Below are 17,074 nucleotides of genomic sequence, written 5' to 3' on the forward strand. Positions count from 1 at the left end.
AACGGCGGTAGTGCCGCTGCGAGAAAATATTGTTTTTGCTCGTCGACTTCGTAAACCGCTCTCGAACCCTGTTTATTTTTTTCTTCTTTTTTTTCAATTCACAATTCAATACAAGCTAACTTGCGCGAACTCGTTGATCATTAATACCGACGAAGAGCTATTATTACAGTTTACGCCGAGGAACATATGCGCGACAGTGTTTTTTGTGCGCCACGTTACTGCAATGTGCATAGTTGATCCGTGCGACAGGCGTGCACGACGCGATTGTAGCATAGGTAGATTCCATCGATCTAATGGTCTAATTGTCCGCTCGAAGTGGGCCTCCTCGCCTCTTCGTCTCCCTCTTGGATCTTAGCTAGGATAGAGAAACGTGTCGGTCGCTGTTTCCTGACGATTGCGCAATTTCTTCGAGGACCGATCTTCTCGAGAGGTCGCCACGGTGTAAAAAGGATCGCGGAGCGCCGCCCATCGGGCGACTTGTCATTCGTCGATCCGTATCTATGCGGACGATTTATCGTGCTTTATGCACATATTCGCGCCCGCCGGTTGCTGGCGGTGCAGCGTTTGCGCGCCGCATGCGGGCAGCTGCATCAAGACCAGGGCCGCCCTGCGCATAATGATACATTGCGCCGGACATGAAAGTTATAAGCTTTAATTCGAGGCTCGCGCGATTCGCCGTACGGTGACCGTATATCGATCGCCAATTTGCTATGCAGATCCAAGGCCTTTCGGTGCGCTCCCTGACGCAGCCCCTGCAATCTTCCCTCCCCTTCCACCCTTTTCACCCTTTTCCATCGTGCTTGCCAGGCCATCTCGCTTCCACCGACACGCGGGAGCAGTCACTGTACAGAAATAGAATAAGCGAGGATTAAAGTACGCGCTATCGCCACGATAAGATTATACTCCGGCTCCGATCTGAAGACGATTACACGTCTTGTCGTTCGTGGCGAGTTTTCTTGTTTCCCGTACGTTCCAACGCACTCCTCGGACGCTCCTGTGTCTGCGTTAGCGAAAGTCTATTCTTGCGATTCGTTCGTTTAAGACACGCGAATTTAGTTCGTCCGAGGATATTCAATGATTCTTCTCCTAGATCATGCGAATCGAGGAACATACATTGAGAATAATGGATATGTGTTACTGTTCTTTTTTCAGTTTCCGTGTTTTCTACTCGCGTTGCTTCGCAAAATTCTGCCGAATTTATTATCTCACGCACGTGACCAAATCGCGCATTCCGATAGAAATTCGACGATCTATCCTCTAGAATCTCGTCTAGATCGTACGAATTGACGTAACGAGTAACGTATATCTAGTATCGAGTAGTATTCGTTATCCGTTCCGATATCATCTTCGATCATCGAGCTCTGTATTTCCATTTATAGACAATAGAAGCTAGAAACGTATTCACATTGTATCGATAAATGTATGCCGAACTCGGATTGAACCAGACCACAATGATACAATGTCTTCTTTGACGGCCGCAGACTTACGTAGCGAAACAAAAGACGAAGAAAATATTCGGACCTGGTGAATCAGAATCGTACGCGTTCCGTTTGTGCGGCATGGTCGAACATGATCAATCTTTCGCGGCGCAGCGCGGCTTCGCAATTAGGAAATCCATTTGATGTAATTGCGCGAACGACGCGATGGCCTGGTAGCTGGTTGGTCATTTCTCGGCTACCGCGGTTAATCAAACGCCTGTAGTCATCCACTTGATCATTTACCTATACCCATAGACCGATATCGAGACCTGCTTCGACCATATCTGTTGGTCTTTGCAGTTCCCCCACGGGTATACCGATCGTTGGGTTTTCAGGCAATACAGGACGATCGTTGTTTCCATTCGAGTGTGGATTCGATGAGACCGAGCCCTGTATCGGTGCTGATCTCGGTAGCCAATCGTTGACGCGTTGTGAAGGACGAAGACGATAACAAAGACGACGATCGTAATGGCCGCCGATTAACGACTTAACGACCCCCGTTCGGTAGACTACGGTAAATTGTAGGTATGTTCGCGGCTATGGACAGGATGTTGAAACTGGATCGTGTCTGACTATATAAAGATGTGATTGTATCAAGGTAGTTTGTGGAAATTTGATAGCGGGTTTAACGCGAGAACCGGCTTCAAGAACAAAATAAAAAGGATCAGAACGATTTGTCGCTCTTTATTGAAATTATAGGAACTTACAATTCTGGTATGTACTTCCTTCGAGATAGGGATGTGATTTTAAAAATTAAATTCGAGATTGTGAAAATACAAGTTGAGCTTGAGGTTGTTTCCTTTGAATTAGACGTTTTCTTTCCCAAATCCTCTCGTCTTCTGTCTATTTTAGCGCGAAGAAGACTCGTTGGTTCTTTTGATATTAATCCCGCTGTGATCGTTAAACGTGTATATTTCAATCTTGCTTTGATCTCTTAAATTGAAAAGACTTTTTAGAAAAATGTTCGAAAAATGTTTAACATAAGATTAAAGTGAGAAATCATGCATCAATAATAATTCTATCGTACTTTGCTCGAACTAGAGATATTTTTCCAACGTTAAAGATATACAATTGGTTCGAAAGAACGCAGTAGAGTTAACAGGATACGCTTTATACAAGATTTATAAGGAGCGTTACTCGATCGTAGTTTCGATCTGCAGCAAATATCAGCTCGATCTTTTGTCCTTTGGCCCGTAGCTGGTGCAATTTCGAACGTACGCCCACGGAAATTGGACAACGGCGTCGTAATGATCAACCATTATGCTAATCGCGCGCGAGGATAAATCTCGCACGATGATACACACGCGGTGAATTGTCACCTGCGTGTACAAAGACAGTACGCATCGCGGGAAGAGAGAGAAAGATATGCCATGCAAATTGTAGCCTGGTTCGCGTTCGTAGTTCACGCTAGAGCTACGTGGCTATTACGTTTCAAATGTAAACGCCACATAAAGGACACACTCTGCATTGTTAGACTAATGGTCTAATGAACTGAACAACGTCTTGACGGAAGAAAGGATCGAATGATACGTTTGACCCGCGTGAAATGAGGCGGAGCCGGTGGAAAACCCACCACGAAATTTAGGTTAGAGGTGGTGCATGGTGCTTGCACGAACGATTTCTTACACAGCATCTATAAATATAAATACGCGTATTCGATCGCAAACATTCGCAAACATTTTGATATCAATTTACGACTAAACAAGAGTATTTTCATATAAAATAGATAAAATTAAGAAAGAATCTAGGTTCGATCGAAGATACAATTGTTGAGATAAACAATACTTTTTGGTATTTTAATGTTTTCAATGTTTGAATATCTTTCAATGTTTTCACGTTATGATAAGCAATATTTCTTAAATTACGAAAAGGATGCTGAAATATATATTTAGTCTGAAAATTAAATACTAAGAACAATTATGGCAACGTGCTGACTTTTAAACCTGTTAGCTTTTAAAGAATGGAAAATATAGTTTATTATGTTCCTCCTCTGTGGTCTTCATTTGTATAAACATGGTACACAGTTATAATTAAATAACCATATACACGGATATTTACACGAACATTTACATTTACAGTAATAAAAAATTCTAAATATCAACTTGGCAAAATGCAAAACGCAATCTGATACAGCGATGATGACAACAGTTTATCTAAAGTTATAAACGAAACAAGCAGAAGAACGAGTCGAGGAAACAGGTAGAGGCATACAGCGAAGCCCGTGTGAATCTTTATCTACCTAATTCGTCGGTCAGATGGTAAAAGACCCGAACGAGGCAGCGCGCGTAGGTGGCTGGCCATGGAGTTTCTTCATCGGCTCGCAGGTGTAACGCTGGTTAACATACGACCAATCCCTTTTGACGATATATTATCCTCCGGTTGTCCCTGGTCGATCTCCGACGAGAATTATGTGGAAAGTACTGGCTTGCGTAAAGTGCTGCCTATTTCTCTCTCGATTTCTGTGTCCTCGAGCGAATGGACCCGTCTTTGGACTCGCTGTGCCGTCGAATTATTGTCCTCGTGAATCTGTGCTGGAAACGTGGCATAAATTCTCGTTTCTTCTCGTTCGAGGCAACGTCAACGTTCACCGTTATGCTAATCCACCTTTTTCAGCTGCGACACGTACATTTTGTTTCCTTTCTTTCTATCAAAACGAAACTTCGATAAAACTACGAACAGATAAAACTTTAGATATTCCTTTGTAAATTCACCGCGATATAAAAACCTGTATTTCCATATATATATTTTTCATCATTTTATTATCTCAATTTATAAATTCAGATCTTTCGATTCGTACGGTGCGTATATACGCGTTACCGTACGCGAAAGAGGTGGAGTTTCGAGAAGATGGAAGCGGCGATAGCACAGAGGCAAGAGGATAGAGTTGTTAACCGTACCGTGAAGCGTTACACAGGGATTACCTGGCGTTGGTGGATGAAAGCGAGGGTTGCGCCAGAGAAAAACTGGAGGGGTTGCTACGACGTCCTTGACCGTGAATCATCCCCGTGCAGTAGCCAGCCTGCAGGTTGGTTGGGTCGTACGGTAGGATGCACACCGGAGGCTATCTCGTCTCGTGCTCTGCTCCTCTAGAAATCAATAGTGTTCTCGTTTGTTGCCGGTAGGAAATTGTGCCAGCCTCTAAACGGATAGATCTCCACCACGAATCTGTGTAACTCACGTAATCTGTCTGATTTTTCGATACTAACAATTTCATCGGCAAGCTGTCGTCGTTTAAAACCACTGTTAATGTTGCAAGTTTGAAGGCAAACCGCGCTTCAACGAAGGGGTATTTAAACTACCGTGTTATTATGCAGATTTTACGACGAGCGTAGTTTGCAGTTAATAAGTGTCCGCTTTAACAAGAGTCTGGGTAGCGTGTGGATTTAATTAATTGTTCTATCGACGGACTGTTTTTCTTTTCGGTTGTCTGTTATTATCGGAAATTTCGTTTATCTTTATGTCGCTGTGCTGATCGTTTGAATTAAGATGTTATTTGCTGATCGTGGTACGATTTCGTCGAAGCCAATGTAACAAATCTTTATTGCACTCTGCAAATACATGATTAACCGTACAGTAGCGTGTGCAGGTCACGTTACATATAGCAGTTGTGTAGATCTCCACGTCAAACCATAAACGAACGTACGGAGATTTCATATTCGCGAAAGATTTACGATCGAATCGACGTAGATTTCCGTTTTGCAACATGTACCACGGGTGACGGCCGCTTGAAACTATGTACATATTACTCGGTATATAGCCGACAGGTTGAATCGAGAGACGCGGGAGGTTTCGTATTAACTTGGGAAAAAATCACGAAAACTGTATCTATCAGCGTACCTTACGCGTAGTACGTACAAGTTAGCCAACCGATACTCGCTCATATCCGTCGATGTTTCATGTTCACGATCTCGTGTAATACACCCACTAACGCGAGTTGGTTTTAACAGAGTAATTAACACCCACGCGAGCCAGTTAGCTGCCAAGCACGATTGACTTTGCTTTCAAAACAGAATGATTTGCCTTTCGTACTTTTTTTCGCGTCGAACAACACAATCGTTTTCAACGTTCAAACTTTTACTATCGTTGACTTCGATTCTCTACCATTGCACTGGATATATGGTATATGTCAAATTCTCGCGTTATATTCAATGCCAGAAGATATTATAGAGCGATAGAATCATAAAAGACGCGAAACGAATCAAAACCGAGTCAGATATCAAAGTCTGTTATTACGGACAAATTATGAAAGCGTTAAATTCGGTTACAGGATCGTCTTCTTATGTACTCGCGATCAGGGTGACGATACGAAAGAGTCTCGTGCGGCTCGTGAGAACGAGTCACGAGCACGTTTTCCCGGCGGCGCGTTCTCTCCCGGAATTCCTCTTGTTTATATAGGTCAGGAGAGGCGCGTGGCGCCTATCGATCGACCCTGGAGTTCGAGTTCAAGGACGCGCATCTCGTTTCAGAGGCTGCGCCTCGCGCGGCTCGCACACGTGCAATCCCGTGCAACCCTTCGCTTTACGTTGCCGGCTCTCTGTTCGCGAGTCATCGTCGAACGTTCTCTCAGAACCTGCCTTTCTTTCTTCGTTTATTTGGATCGACTAACATCTTCCTCGTGTAACGACAAAAAATACGTATAGAATAAACGTGTAAGGTATAAAATGAAGGAGAACACGAAGGGAGGAAAATAATGGGTGTTAGGTGAAAAATGCGTTTTCGATCGATTAGCATCGTTATTCTATTCACGATCGATAATCGTAATTCCAAGTTAATTTCTGGCCTCCCTTCGTCTGGATGCTGAAGACTGCGTGTTCGTCCGGTTATTGCAGAGGTGCTTGTTCCTCAGTTGCGGTTACTCGCTTCCGTAACGACCGCTGAACGATCGCCGGCGCTAGGAAAACGATCATTTTCTATGGTCGAACAGGTAGCTGGGTTGGGCCGGGTCGTTAAGTAGGTGTACATACCTGCCGCAATCGCGAAGTCGCCAAAGAGGCTGGCTACCGGAGTTAACGAGTCCCCGCAATGCCTGTACTGTCGTTGCCGATCGTCTCGTCTTCGTCCTTCTCCCTTAGACTATCGCTGTTTCGTTTTCCGAGTCTCTTCATCGACGTTATTTCCTTGCCGTTCTTTTTTTTCGCGTTTATAAGATCCGCGCGCCAACAAGTTTTTAGTCTCGCTTCCTCTCACGTCGAAGAACTACCACCGATATGCGTGGGCAGATAGATAGATCCAGCCGGGATGAAAACGAATCGAGATATCGATAGCCGCCAACAACACGCGCCTTTGGCCGAAAATGAAGAACGACCAGTCTACCCCCTCGTGCTGTTGCACATATGCTCGTGTATAGCGAGACAGAGAGAAGGTCGTTATCGACGATCGAATCTTGGTACTCTGCTGATTCTCGAAGTGGGCTTACTACGCTCGACGTTCTCTCTGGCCTGTTGCAGCCAGTGGTTCCCAAAAAGATGGTCGTGTGCAGTATATACTTCTGACAAGTTATTTCGAGCTGGCCGATGTCGTTTTTTATTGCGTCGTTGATCGGTGGCGACACCTGTCTCGTGAAAATCCGATAATCGCGAAAAACAGTAATTTTGCGTGGATGGTCTCTCAGCTGGGATTTTTTCTCTTTTTTTTCTTAATAAATTGCACGGTGTTTAAGCCGTCGGAGTATCTTACGTCAGATTTATCTCGTATCGAGATTATTCGTTCCCTTGGAGTACGATGCGAAAACAACGTGGAACGTTATTCCACTCATGCATGCGCGTTTTCTTTCCATCCCTCTCCTTTTTTAATTAATCCTTATCCTCACCTGGCGGACGGAAAAAATTATGCCATTAACTGTCAAGAGTAAATCCGAGTTTCACGTGGCTCAGGTGGCGTAGAGGGCAATCCACCGAGATTCACTCTGGTACACCTGTTACGAGCGGCGTGGACCTCGAGGTTTCTCTTTCTTCCAGGTCCTCTCTCTCGCCCCTCATTTGTAGGTATCGCGGCCCTCCCACTTCTCCGTTATTTGTTCGTGCAGGTACCCTAACTGCTTATGCTCGGCCTTCTCTCTTCGGGGACCCGCGGTCTCTCGCGCGGCAATAAATTCTCTCCGCTGCTACTTCTTCGCCTTGTTCCACCTTCTTCTTCTCCTCGTCCGCCGCCGCGCTGGCCCTCCATATTCTACCGACAGTTTTTCTTCGCCTTATGTTCCGTCTCCGCGACTCTCCATTGTGCTACACACCGCCTTTAAAAGGTACTTTCATGCGCCTCCGGAGGCTCCAGCGAAAGGGTATCGATCTTCGATAGTTTCTCTACGAAAGCGTTGATGCCGCTGCTTGCCACCGGTTCGAACAACCGCGTCAGGCAAGGCGTAAGGCAATGTCACTATATTTTTCCTTTCCTTCCTTTTTTCTCTTATCTGTTTGTAATATTCCTCTTTTTCTACAACCCCCGCCTTTGTTTTTCGTAGTTACTCGACGAAGGACATTCAGCTTTGACGTCAGCTGTCAACTGGCGGGATTTATTCAACGATGAAATTCGAGGTTTGCCCAGCGTGGCGTCTAAATCAACCTCGCGGGTATCTACAACAAATCAAACGATAATTATCGGTTCGAATTGACGGTGTCGATACAAGATTCCTGCGATCGATAGCGCGCGATAGAGAGGCGTTAAATATCGGGAGACCGCGAGAAAATAATCGGTACTTGACTCTAATCAACCTGTTCCACCATGCACCACGATAAGGGTTTATTAAAGTAGTTTATTCTTTTTTCTCCTTGGCGATTTCCTTTTCGCCGATTTCCTTCGTCATTTTGCGGAGAATAGCCCGTGCAGCAGAAATTATCGCGTCGATCGATCTACCGTTCGCACTTTTACATCGTTTCGATCGATGGATTTTCCGATCGGCGTCATGAATGAACGAGAACGATCGAGCTTTAATGCTGACAACCAGTTTCGAACGCTAGCGCGACGATGCTGTCGAACGTTGATTGAATCCACTCATAGCCGCGTTAATTACACCGATCCCAACCGGTTATTATATAAAAGCTGCTCGAATGAACTTTCGGTTTGCGCGACGAATTAAGTCCGAGTTGCAAATTTTTATCTTTTTTTTCAGTTAGGTGTTAGTACATATTCATCAGGTGGTTATAAAAAGAATTTTGCACGTATTCCTATTTTTCAAATGCTTTTTTGTGAGATTGTATGTCTCACTTTTAAATTTTTATAGTCACATGAGGATGCTGTTAAATGGTAGAAAATTAGATATATTCGATTGTTAATTGTTACACAATTAATTTACTAATTAATTGTTACACAAATATTTTTTGTAAACTCTGCATACGAATCTCACGACAGTAATCACTTTAACGATCGTCTGAGGGAATATTAAATTTTTTGCTATTTTTTTCTTAAATAAGTGAACATATAGAAAAAGTAGTTGACTTTATACTTAAAAATACATATGTAAATATACAAAACCGCAAGCTATTAAAATTTCCCTTGGGTATATGTTCTACATAATACATATATAAATCGCACGACACTTACGTCACGTTTCACTGATTCTGGCTGTACGGTTTATGTGGGAAAACTTTTAATTTTTCATTACTTGTTTAGATACAGATCTATGTATAGAGTGGCTTAAAAATATTTTATGGCGCGGCAACGGTGCAGTTCCCGTAAATTTATATCAGTGTTTTCAGTGCTACAAAAATGATCTCAGGGACCATATGAAAGAACATAGAGCCTTATGAATAGCCCAGGTCTGAATTCGACTTTCGTCTAGCGTACACTATATACTTACATGCGTCTGGTAATTACAAAGTCGAGCCGACCACGCGCCATCGTAACTCGCGCAATTGACGCTAATCGTCGAGACACGTTTTATTGGAATTCATATACCTATAACGTGTAGAATCTATACACCTTCCCGTGTCGCGAGATTTCACGGATTTGTTTCATACGGTGGCAATCGTCAGCAACTAGGCGAATATTCGAGCGTTGATTGAATCTCACTCGCCAGTCTTATTGAGAGACACGCGATACTCGCATGGACAGATCCACAAACCGAACGAATCATCCTGAAAAATTCCCTGCTACTTCTCTAAACAGGTGTTACGTTAATAACATAGGACCAACGGGCGTGATTCTTTTTCCTGATTTTTGAATCGTTCGCGTGACTGACACCCATCGAACGTACCGATTACTCGACGATCTTTCGAAATTGTTTCTCGATACGCACGTCGTTACATCGAAGGAGAACACCGTTCGATACAGAGAACGAGCGTTCATTACGGTTACTTACTACTTCCTTTATAGCAGGTTCGCGCGTAAAGCCGCGTGTAATCCCCGTTTTTTGTATTTTTCTCGTTGGTCGGAATTTCGATGCAACCAGCGAGCAAAAAGCTGCAACTGGAGCGTTATACTTAACGCGGTCCCAGAGTTTCGCTAATTACATACGCTTCATACAAGGGTGATCGAGCCTTGTTTTCTTTTATTGCGTTCAGAGCCAACATTAATAAATACATTGAATCTATCGAGTAGGAAATGATAGGATGTACTTTTTTCAAAAGAGGACATGTAAGAGTTATTCTAACTGAATGGATAACCTGTGAATTCGATCACTTGCCATTGGATATGATCGATTTGAATCGATTCGATCATACGATATTCCTTCATATTCCTTTTTCCTCTTTCCTCTTTCCGCGTACCTATACGTGAATAGGTATGTCTGTATTGTTCATGATTTTCATCTATCGATCTTCTTTAATCGGATCTACATACATAAAGTCATGCACATCAAGCCGTAAAGATTATCTGGTAGGATGATGGTTAAGCGCGTACCTGCTTTTCGTCAGCGATCGATGCTCGTCACGCTATTTCACGTTCTCCATATCGAATTTCCATCGAAATCGAAATTTCAAGTACCTAATACACTATTATACAATTTCCGACTTCTTCGAAAGGATATACGTTCACGCGAACATTTCTTCTTTTTTTCTTCCATCCTTGCACGCCTAGTCCACTGTCGCGAAATAAGAAAAGTTACATTCTCGGCTTTCTTGTCCGGGACTTTGCCCTTTGCAACGATTGGCCCGTTGCATTACGTCATCTCGGCTACCGGCAGTCTTGAAGGGAACAGGAAAGAAAGAAAAAAGAAGAATGTGCCGCTTCGGGTCCGATGCAAACGAACGAAGTAGGTCGTCCTCCTAAAGTCTCGTTGTCATCGGAATCCTGGGAGACCCTTCTGTCAAAGGGGTTCTCAATCTGGTTCATCGACACCAAAATCTCGATTTTCCTCCTTGGAAAGTTTCCACCTCTACGATTCCACGGTCATCGTATCGGCGTGTTTCTCTCCGGTTTTTTATCAATGACTTTGCAAGAATGAAAATTCTCACTTCACACTCTACCAATGTTGATCTCAGATTTTGTCGTGGATCAACTCGGAAGCCTCTATTTTGTTGGACCTCCGGATGCCTCTCGACCACGTCCTTCTCCGATAACAATGCCTTACACTCGGAATTAAGCGTAATCTCCAAGGAAGCGGCTAACCAGACACGGAAATATGTTGACTCGTAACAATATCGGATCAGTCCTGCGGGTGTATGTATTTCTCACTTGGGAACGACCTAATCTATGGAAATGTCCCTGAAAATTGTAAGTGGCTTCATAAGATAACGCGAAAGGTTTATCGGTTAGTTTAAATCAAACGCCTCGATTTATTTATCACAGTAACGTCTGTTAAACGTTCCATTTATACCAATGATCGAGTGATATGGATCAAGTGGTCGATCTACTTGCTCCACTAACGTTGTCCGATCATCTAAAAAGTACGAGACTCGACGATGTCTTGAGAACCATCGAGTTTCTCATTCAGCTGCCCCATAGAAGTCGCTAATTACGCGAGAGCTACGCAGTGGCATCGTGCTATCATCTTCACAGACTTTATCTTTCGATCCCAACCCCTAATCCTCTTCGTCGGCTGATTCTTTTACCTTTCGAATTCCTAAATTCCTGGACTCTCGGTTTACGACGAAAGTCCATCTAGGAGGTCGAAGGCGGCTTGTCCCATTCGTTACCGGTAGATAAGCTGCTTCTTGGTCCACGGTGCTCTTCTCTTGTTGCACGAAGGGCGCACCGCGACTAGATTTCCTCTATCGCTAAGCTTTTTATTTCCATACGAAATTTTGATTCCTGTTCAGTCATTCTGCTTGTCGACTTTCTCTATCGTTACGTTTTTCATTCGCTCGTTCATTCTCAGATAAGATTTCGATCCTCGTTCGATTACTTTACAGGTAGCTCTGCTCCTATATCGTTACCTTTCTCGTTTCTATACAATAAAACTTTTGGTTTTCGTTCAGTCATTTTCATTTTCTTTCTCTAATTTATTTAAATGTACCGACAATACAACGTTATTATGAATGTCATATATCACTTAACACATTCATGAGGAAGACGTCTACGCTAGGATATTTATTAATGTCACATTGATCAACTCATATCTATTCAACAACTATATAACCAACATAGAGGGTCTCGCTAGTAACTTTAAGATCTCAGATAGTATAGAAAGTTGACGGATGAGTTTACCATCGGTGGTCACGAGCAGCCGTATATATACACAATGTATAGCGCGACACCGGGGATCACGTCGCAAACGTGTTAAGCCACTTCTCCAGCCAGCATTCCCTTTTCTCGTTATATTTACTTTGTATATAAGTGTAAGATAAAATGGGACGATAAGGCTCGGAAATAAAGTGTACAATTATATAAAATCTAAGATGCGTTTATTACCGATCCGTTCATAGTTAGTGTTCACAGATCAAGAGTGACGAGTGTTTTATTTCTCTGATTCTTACATGAACTTTTGATTTGTCTTTGCAGTTGTTTCGATATTTTTTCCTAATTTATTAAAATATTCCGATAACGAAACATGAACGTCGTATTTCAGTTAAGTAGCTTTTTGATTCGTAGAGCTGTTTCTTCGTTGCACAGAGAACAGCGAAGATGATACTTCGTTCTTCGTTTGCCTATGTTCATTCCTTATATGCACTTCTGATTTCTGTTTACAGCAACTCCGATATTGCTTTCTAATTTGCTTAGATGCCATCGCAGATAGCGTATCTCAATTTCGTCCTTCACTAGCGAACACTTCCGGATTCGCATATAGAAATGCGGGGGAAGATTTATTCCTGCCGCATTCTTCGGGGCGACGGAACGAGCCCGCTGGCCACGCTGTTAGTCAGTTGGTCGGTGTACCTGTTCCCGGTTTAATGGATTCATTTTGACGGTTTTACGATTCGCTGGGAGGTCGATGTCTCCACTCGAAAATAGACGGTCATTCGGGACATTGTTACTACTCTCGATGTGCGACGAGGGCGAGAGAGTGGTGATGAGAGACGAGGACGAGCCGAGGAAAAAGAGAGAAAGCCCGTGGCGAGCGTATGGAGTGGCAGTGAGTGATTTAGAAAGCTACGCCGTCCGCCAACGCGCGAAACCGCGCGAATACGCGCTCGATCCCCCAAGATAAAAAGTTCTCGTCCTACGCGTCGCGGTGTCGATGTCCTGCCGAAACTAACCAGCTTTCCTTCCCTTTACGCATCCGTGTGCGTAATCGTGATATACTTTATTATCTCACTTATAAATGCTAACTCTCTAAATAGATCGTCACGTATCTTCTCCTTATCGGATTTTAATTGTAATCACGATCAAATTGCTTCGTATCTGATCTAGCGTGGATTTTTAAAGCCTTAGAGTTTGTTGACGTCGTGATACTTTCGTCATATATAACCGATTAAAAATCTTCGAAGCTTTCGTATCTTATCATAGCGCGTCGCCTGATTCCGATCCTCTTCAGCTCGATTACCAAAATGCTTGCAATAGACGCGTTGATTGGAGTTAACCCTTAAACTTTGTGTGATGGAGATAACGTTCTGGGATATATCAACAATGAATTTATATCGAATTACATCGGCTAGAATTGTTTGAGCAGTGACATGATTTATTGCTATTGACTATATTTGAATTCGCAACTGATACAACGCTCGATTCGAAATTCAAAACTACGACAATGATTATTTACGATATCTAAAATCTGCTTCAGGATCCGCCAGTAACAATTAAAGCATTTCAAACTCCATTCTTCTACTCCAAGAAATCGTTATCCCCTAATAATCTTCTGTTCGATCGTACGGACCACGACTGGAATCTCGAATGAATACTGACGTCTGTAAGCCGTAGTCTGGTTCGACGAGCCGACCAAAATTTACGAACTTGTCACGAACGCCACGGACAATTCCTCGCAATGATTAGTCGTAAACAACGCCGGTCTATCGGGTTAGAGACAGTAAACGATGGGGGCGGACATTCTAAGCGTTCAGCCGTCCTAAGCTTCTCCCATGATGGTTCTTTTTCTCTCACTCGTGTGCGCTTATTTTTGCCAATTTAGAGAGACAACGAGCGGAGGCATGGAATTCCACGAAGAGACGAGACGTCGCGTGGGGCCACCATTACGTGGCCCCATGGAACAGTCGTAATATCGCGCGATACCACCGTGGATACCTATAACGCAATAATGTGCCGACTTTATGCGACAATTATCGCAACGGTTCATGGGTGTAGAAAGACGACGAAACCAGTGAGATCCCATTAACCGGCTACAGTGGGCGCCCCAGCGTGTGGCACCTGTCCGGAATTGCGTATCTCCCGTCGACAATCCTTCTCCTCTGTTCTCTGTATTGTTTTAGATACACGATGCGATCTATCCTTTGTGGCTGTTTCTTTGTGTTCCTTCTGAGTCCAAAAAAGGGATGTACGATCTGTGTATTTAGGAAAAGGATACAGAGGCACGATTACAGGCTGGAGAATTTTTATCTTTGGAAAATTTGTCTGGTGTAGTTTAACGCGACAGTAGTTTAATGTGAATATTTGTGTGGAAACCTGGAATAACGATCTATAACATATTTTGGTCAAAAGTTCTAGAGTCCTCGACGATCGTACGCACAAGTCGTTGATATTTAGTCAGAACGCGATATAATTGTGAACGCAAGAAATTGAAACACGCTGGACGTTTGAGACTTGTGGAACAGTGTAACTTAAAAACCGCTTGTTTATTGAACGTTTCCATTCGTCTATTCGGTTAACGAATATTATAATTTCTCGATAGCTTACGTACGTTGTCTAGTTAATTTCAAAAGCCCTTACCGACCCTAAAAAAGAAGTTTAACATCTTCTGGTTTGTGATTTAGGGTAAAAGGGTTTACGGTCTGGAGGCAGCGATGATTTAGCTCAGCTGTTCAGGGATGCAGCGAAGGATATCGTAAAGCGCGAAGAAAAATAGTTTTATCCCTTGGATATTTTTCCTTGCGATCATAATACAGGCAAGCCGTTTATAACACGGTTTTCTCACATTAGAAAATGCTTAAAAATTGAACAAATCAATACTATCCAAGAAAGTTTTTAAATGATTAGGATATATATTGCTAGAAAGAAAATAACTTTTAATAATAGTCGCAATGATCGTTAGAAAAAAATAAAAATTAACGTGTATTATTTGAAATTAATATATATATAACATTTTACCAATTATCGGTACTATTAATAAACATACTTTCCATAACTATAAAAGGGAAATACTCTAATTTCGTTAATCTTCTTAAACTACCCTACGTCATTTTTTCACGATACGTCGGAACTTTTTTCTCGAAGATTCAGTATTTTCCTTACTCGCTTTAACGGTTTTAATCTGCGTTCTCAAACTCGATAAGAAAATCTTTTCAGCTGAAAATAGCAGTCACTATCAAACGAAATAGCGATCTCGCGATTTTCGATCTCCATTGTACCAATTTTCTCTGTCGTGTAACAATTCCGTGGATAAGGCGGATCGAGTCGAACGATCGAGCATAACAAAGCGATAATTACCAGGGCCTCGGTAACAGGCAGCCGCCACGGTAATTGACCGAGGGCTTCCCGCCGTGTAACGGCGCAACAAACTTATTGTACTCGGACACGAGCGGTGCCACTTTAATTCCGCGCGATATTCATCCGCAGATGGGCGGCGAATAGGCGCGTAGCAACAGGCCGCGTCTCTTAATGAGGCGGTCCGCTGTTTAACACGTTGATTGCCGCGCGAATTTTATATATTTTACCCTGGAAGCTGCAACAGATTGAAATATCACAACAATATTATAATTAGACTACGGATTTCTGTGCACATTTATATTTGCACGAATACGATTAAAAAGACAGAATTTCTGTAGAAAATTGTTTTACTTATCGAGTATTATAAATAGCACTATACTTTAGGTGTTTTATAGATCTCTTCATATTACGTGCGTGCATGCAATTTTCCACTTTCAAATCCTTTATATGTTGTAAATACACAAAAATCTATAGTCTAATCACAACATTTGATTCTTACGAAATGTTATATTTTATTCGCGCACATTTCACTGACATTGTTATCAAAGTTGGCCAAATCGTTGACGATCTTTCAGTCGATGAAATTTATCTTATCGTTCAATTTTAATCGTTTTAAAGAACTTAGTAACATAGCTGACCGATGACCACCGTGACAGTCAACGCGTTAATTTGTTGCGTGCGAGAAGTCCGAGCTGCCGTGTAACGAGAAGTCGCGGTGACTCGCCCCGGAATTCTCTTCTTTCTCTCGTTCCTCATTTCACGGCGCGAATGAAAGTGCCGCGTTTCGTCACGAGCAATAAATCCTCGGTATTAACGAAGCCTTCGGGATGCACGCGAGATGAAAGTCGATGAATGGAGATCGTTAACTCTGCCGGCATCTCGCGACTTTTCGAACGAAAACGGGATATCGGAAAAGAAAGAACGAGTCTTGGGACTAAGAGGTGATATTCGTTGTCGATTACGCGAATCATAAAAATGTTAAATGTTGTTCTTGTGGAAATAATCGACATGGTTTATATCGCTAATGATATTATTCATGTACCTGTATAGAGATAGGAAAGATCAGGTCGTGGCGTTTTGATTATCAGGTTGAGGATATTTATGAGCGCAATTGAGAACGTAATGCCTAGACGAAGATTTACTTTGCATATTTCATATTTTCATAGATGCGCAAACCACCGTAGATTATCCTCACTAGCTGCTATAAACTCTATGTTTTCGAATAACCACTTCGTGACCAGGACAAATAACATGTCTATCAAGTCAAAAGAAAGAATCTTCGAATTATTCAATATTTTATTTATTATTTGTTTATTCGTGTGCTCAAGCTCTCTGACATCCAACACGCAAAAAAAGAAAAAAAAAAAAAAAAAGAAAATGCACGCTTGAAGCAATACAACATCGTTCTTTATTGATCCTGTTAGATGCTTTTATGCAGAGAAATCGATGTCTCATTGTCCTAAGAACCGAAGGGAAGCGTAAATTAGCGATGAGTTAGCCGATAATTAGTCGCGGCATTTAGCCGGTCGATTCGATGGTTCGTCGGGCGTGCGTTCAGGGCAGGAGAAATTTTTAAAAATACACGCACACTCGATGAATATCGTGCCGTAAAGTAATAACGAAGTTTGTGACAGCGAACGCGGCTAAAAATAATGCCGTCCTGAGGAACGATCGATGGCGTATTCCAC

The 17,074-nt window shown here is 42.6% G+C and overlaps 1 protein-coding gene and 1 long non-coding RNA gene across 8 annotated transcripts in view; one reads left to right on the top strand and one right to left on the bottom strand.

Annotated features, from left to right (window-relative positions):
• The window catches only part of LOC126920674 (E3 SUMO-protein ligase EGR2), a 69,565-nt gene that overhangs the window by 19,413 nt on the left and 33,078 nt on the right, over positions 1 to 17,074 (top strand). The gene's annotated exons all lie outside the window — the stretch shown is intronic.
• On the bottom strand, positions 3,735 to 6,858 carry LOC126920693 (uncharacterized). Of its 4 annotated transcripts, none has more exons than XR_007712052.1 (3): positions 6,443 to 6,858; positions 4,400 to 4,564; positions 3,735 to 4,009 (listed from the first exon to the last, which is right to left on the bottom strand). It is a non-coding gene; the product is annotated as an uncharacterized LOC126920693 (long non-coding RNA). The 4 variants fall into 4 exon arrangements; XR_007712051.1 differs by lacking the exon at positions 6,443 to 6,858 and adding an exon at positions 5,316 to 5,436; XR_007712054.1 differs by lacking the exon at positions 6,443 to 6,858 and adding an exon at positions 4,685 to 4,778.

The sequence above is a fragment of the Bombus affinis genome, chromosome 1 (genome assembly GCF_024516045.1).
Source record: "Bombus affinis isolate iyBomAffi1 chromosome 1, iyBomAffi1.2, whole genome shotgun sequence".
NCBI classification, from domain to species: Eukaryota; Metazoa; Arthropoda; class Insecta; order Hymenoptera; family Apidae; genus Bombus; species Bombus affinis.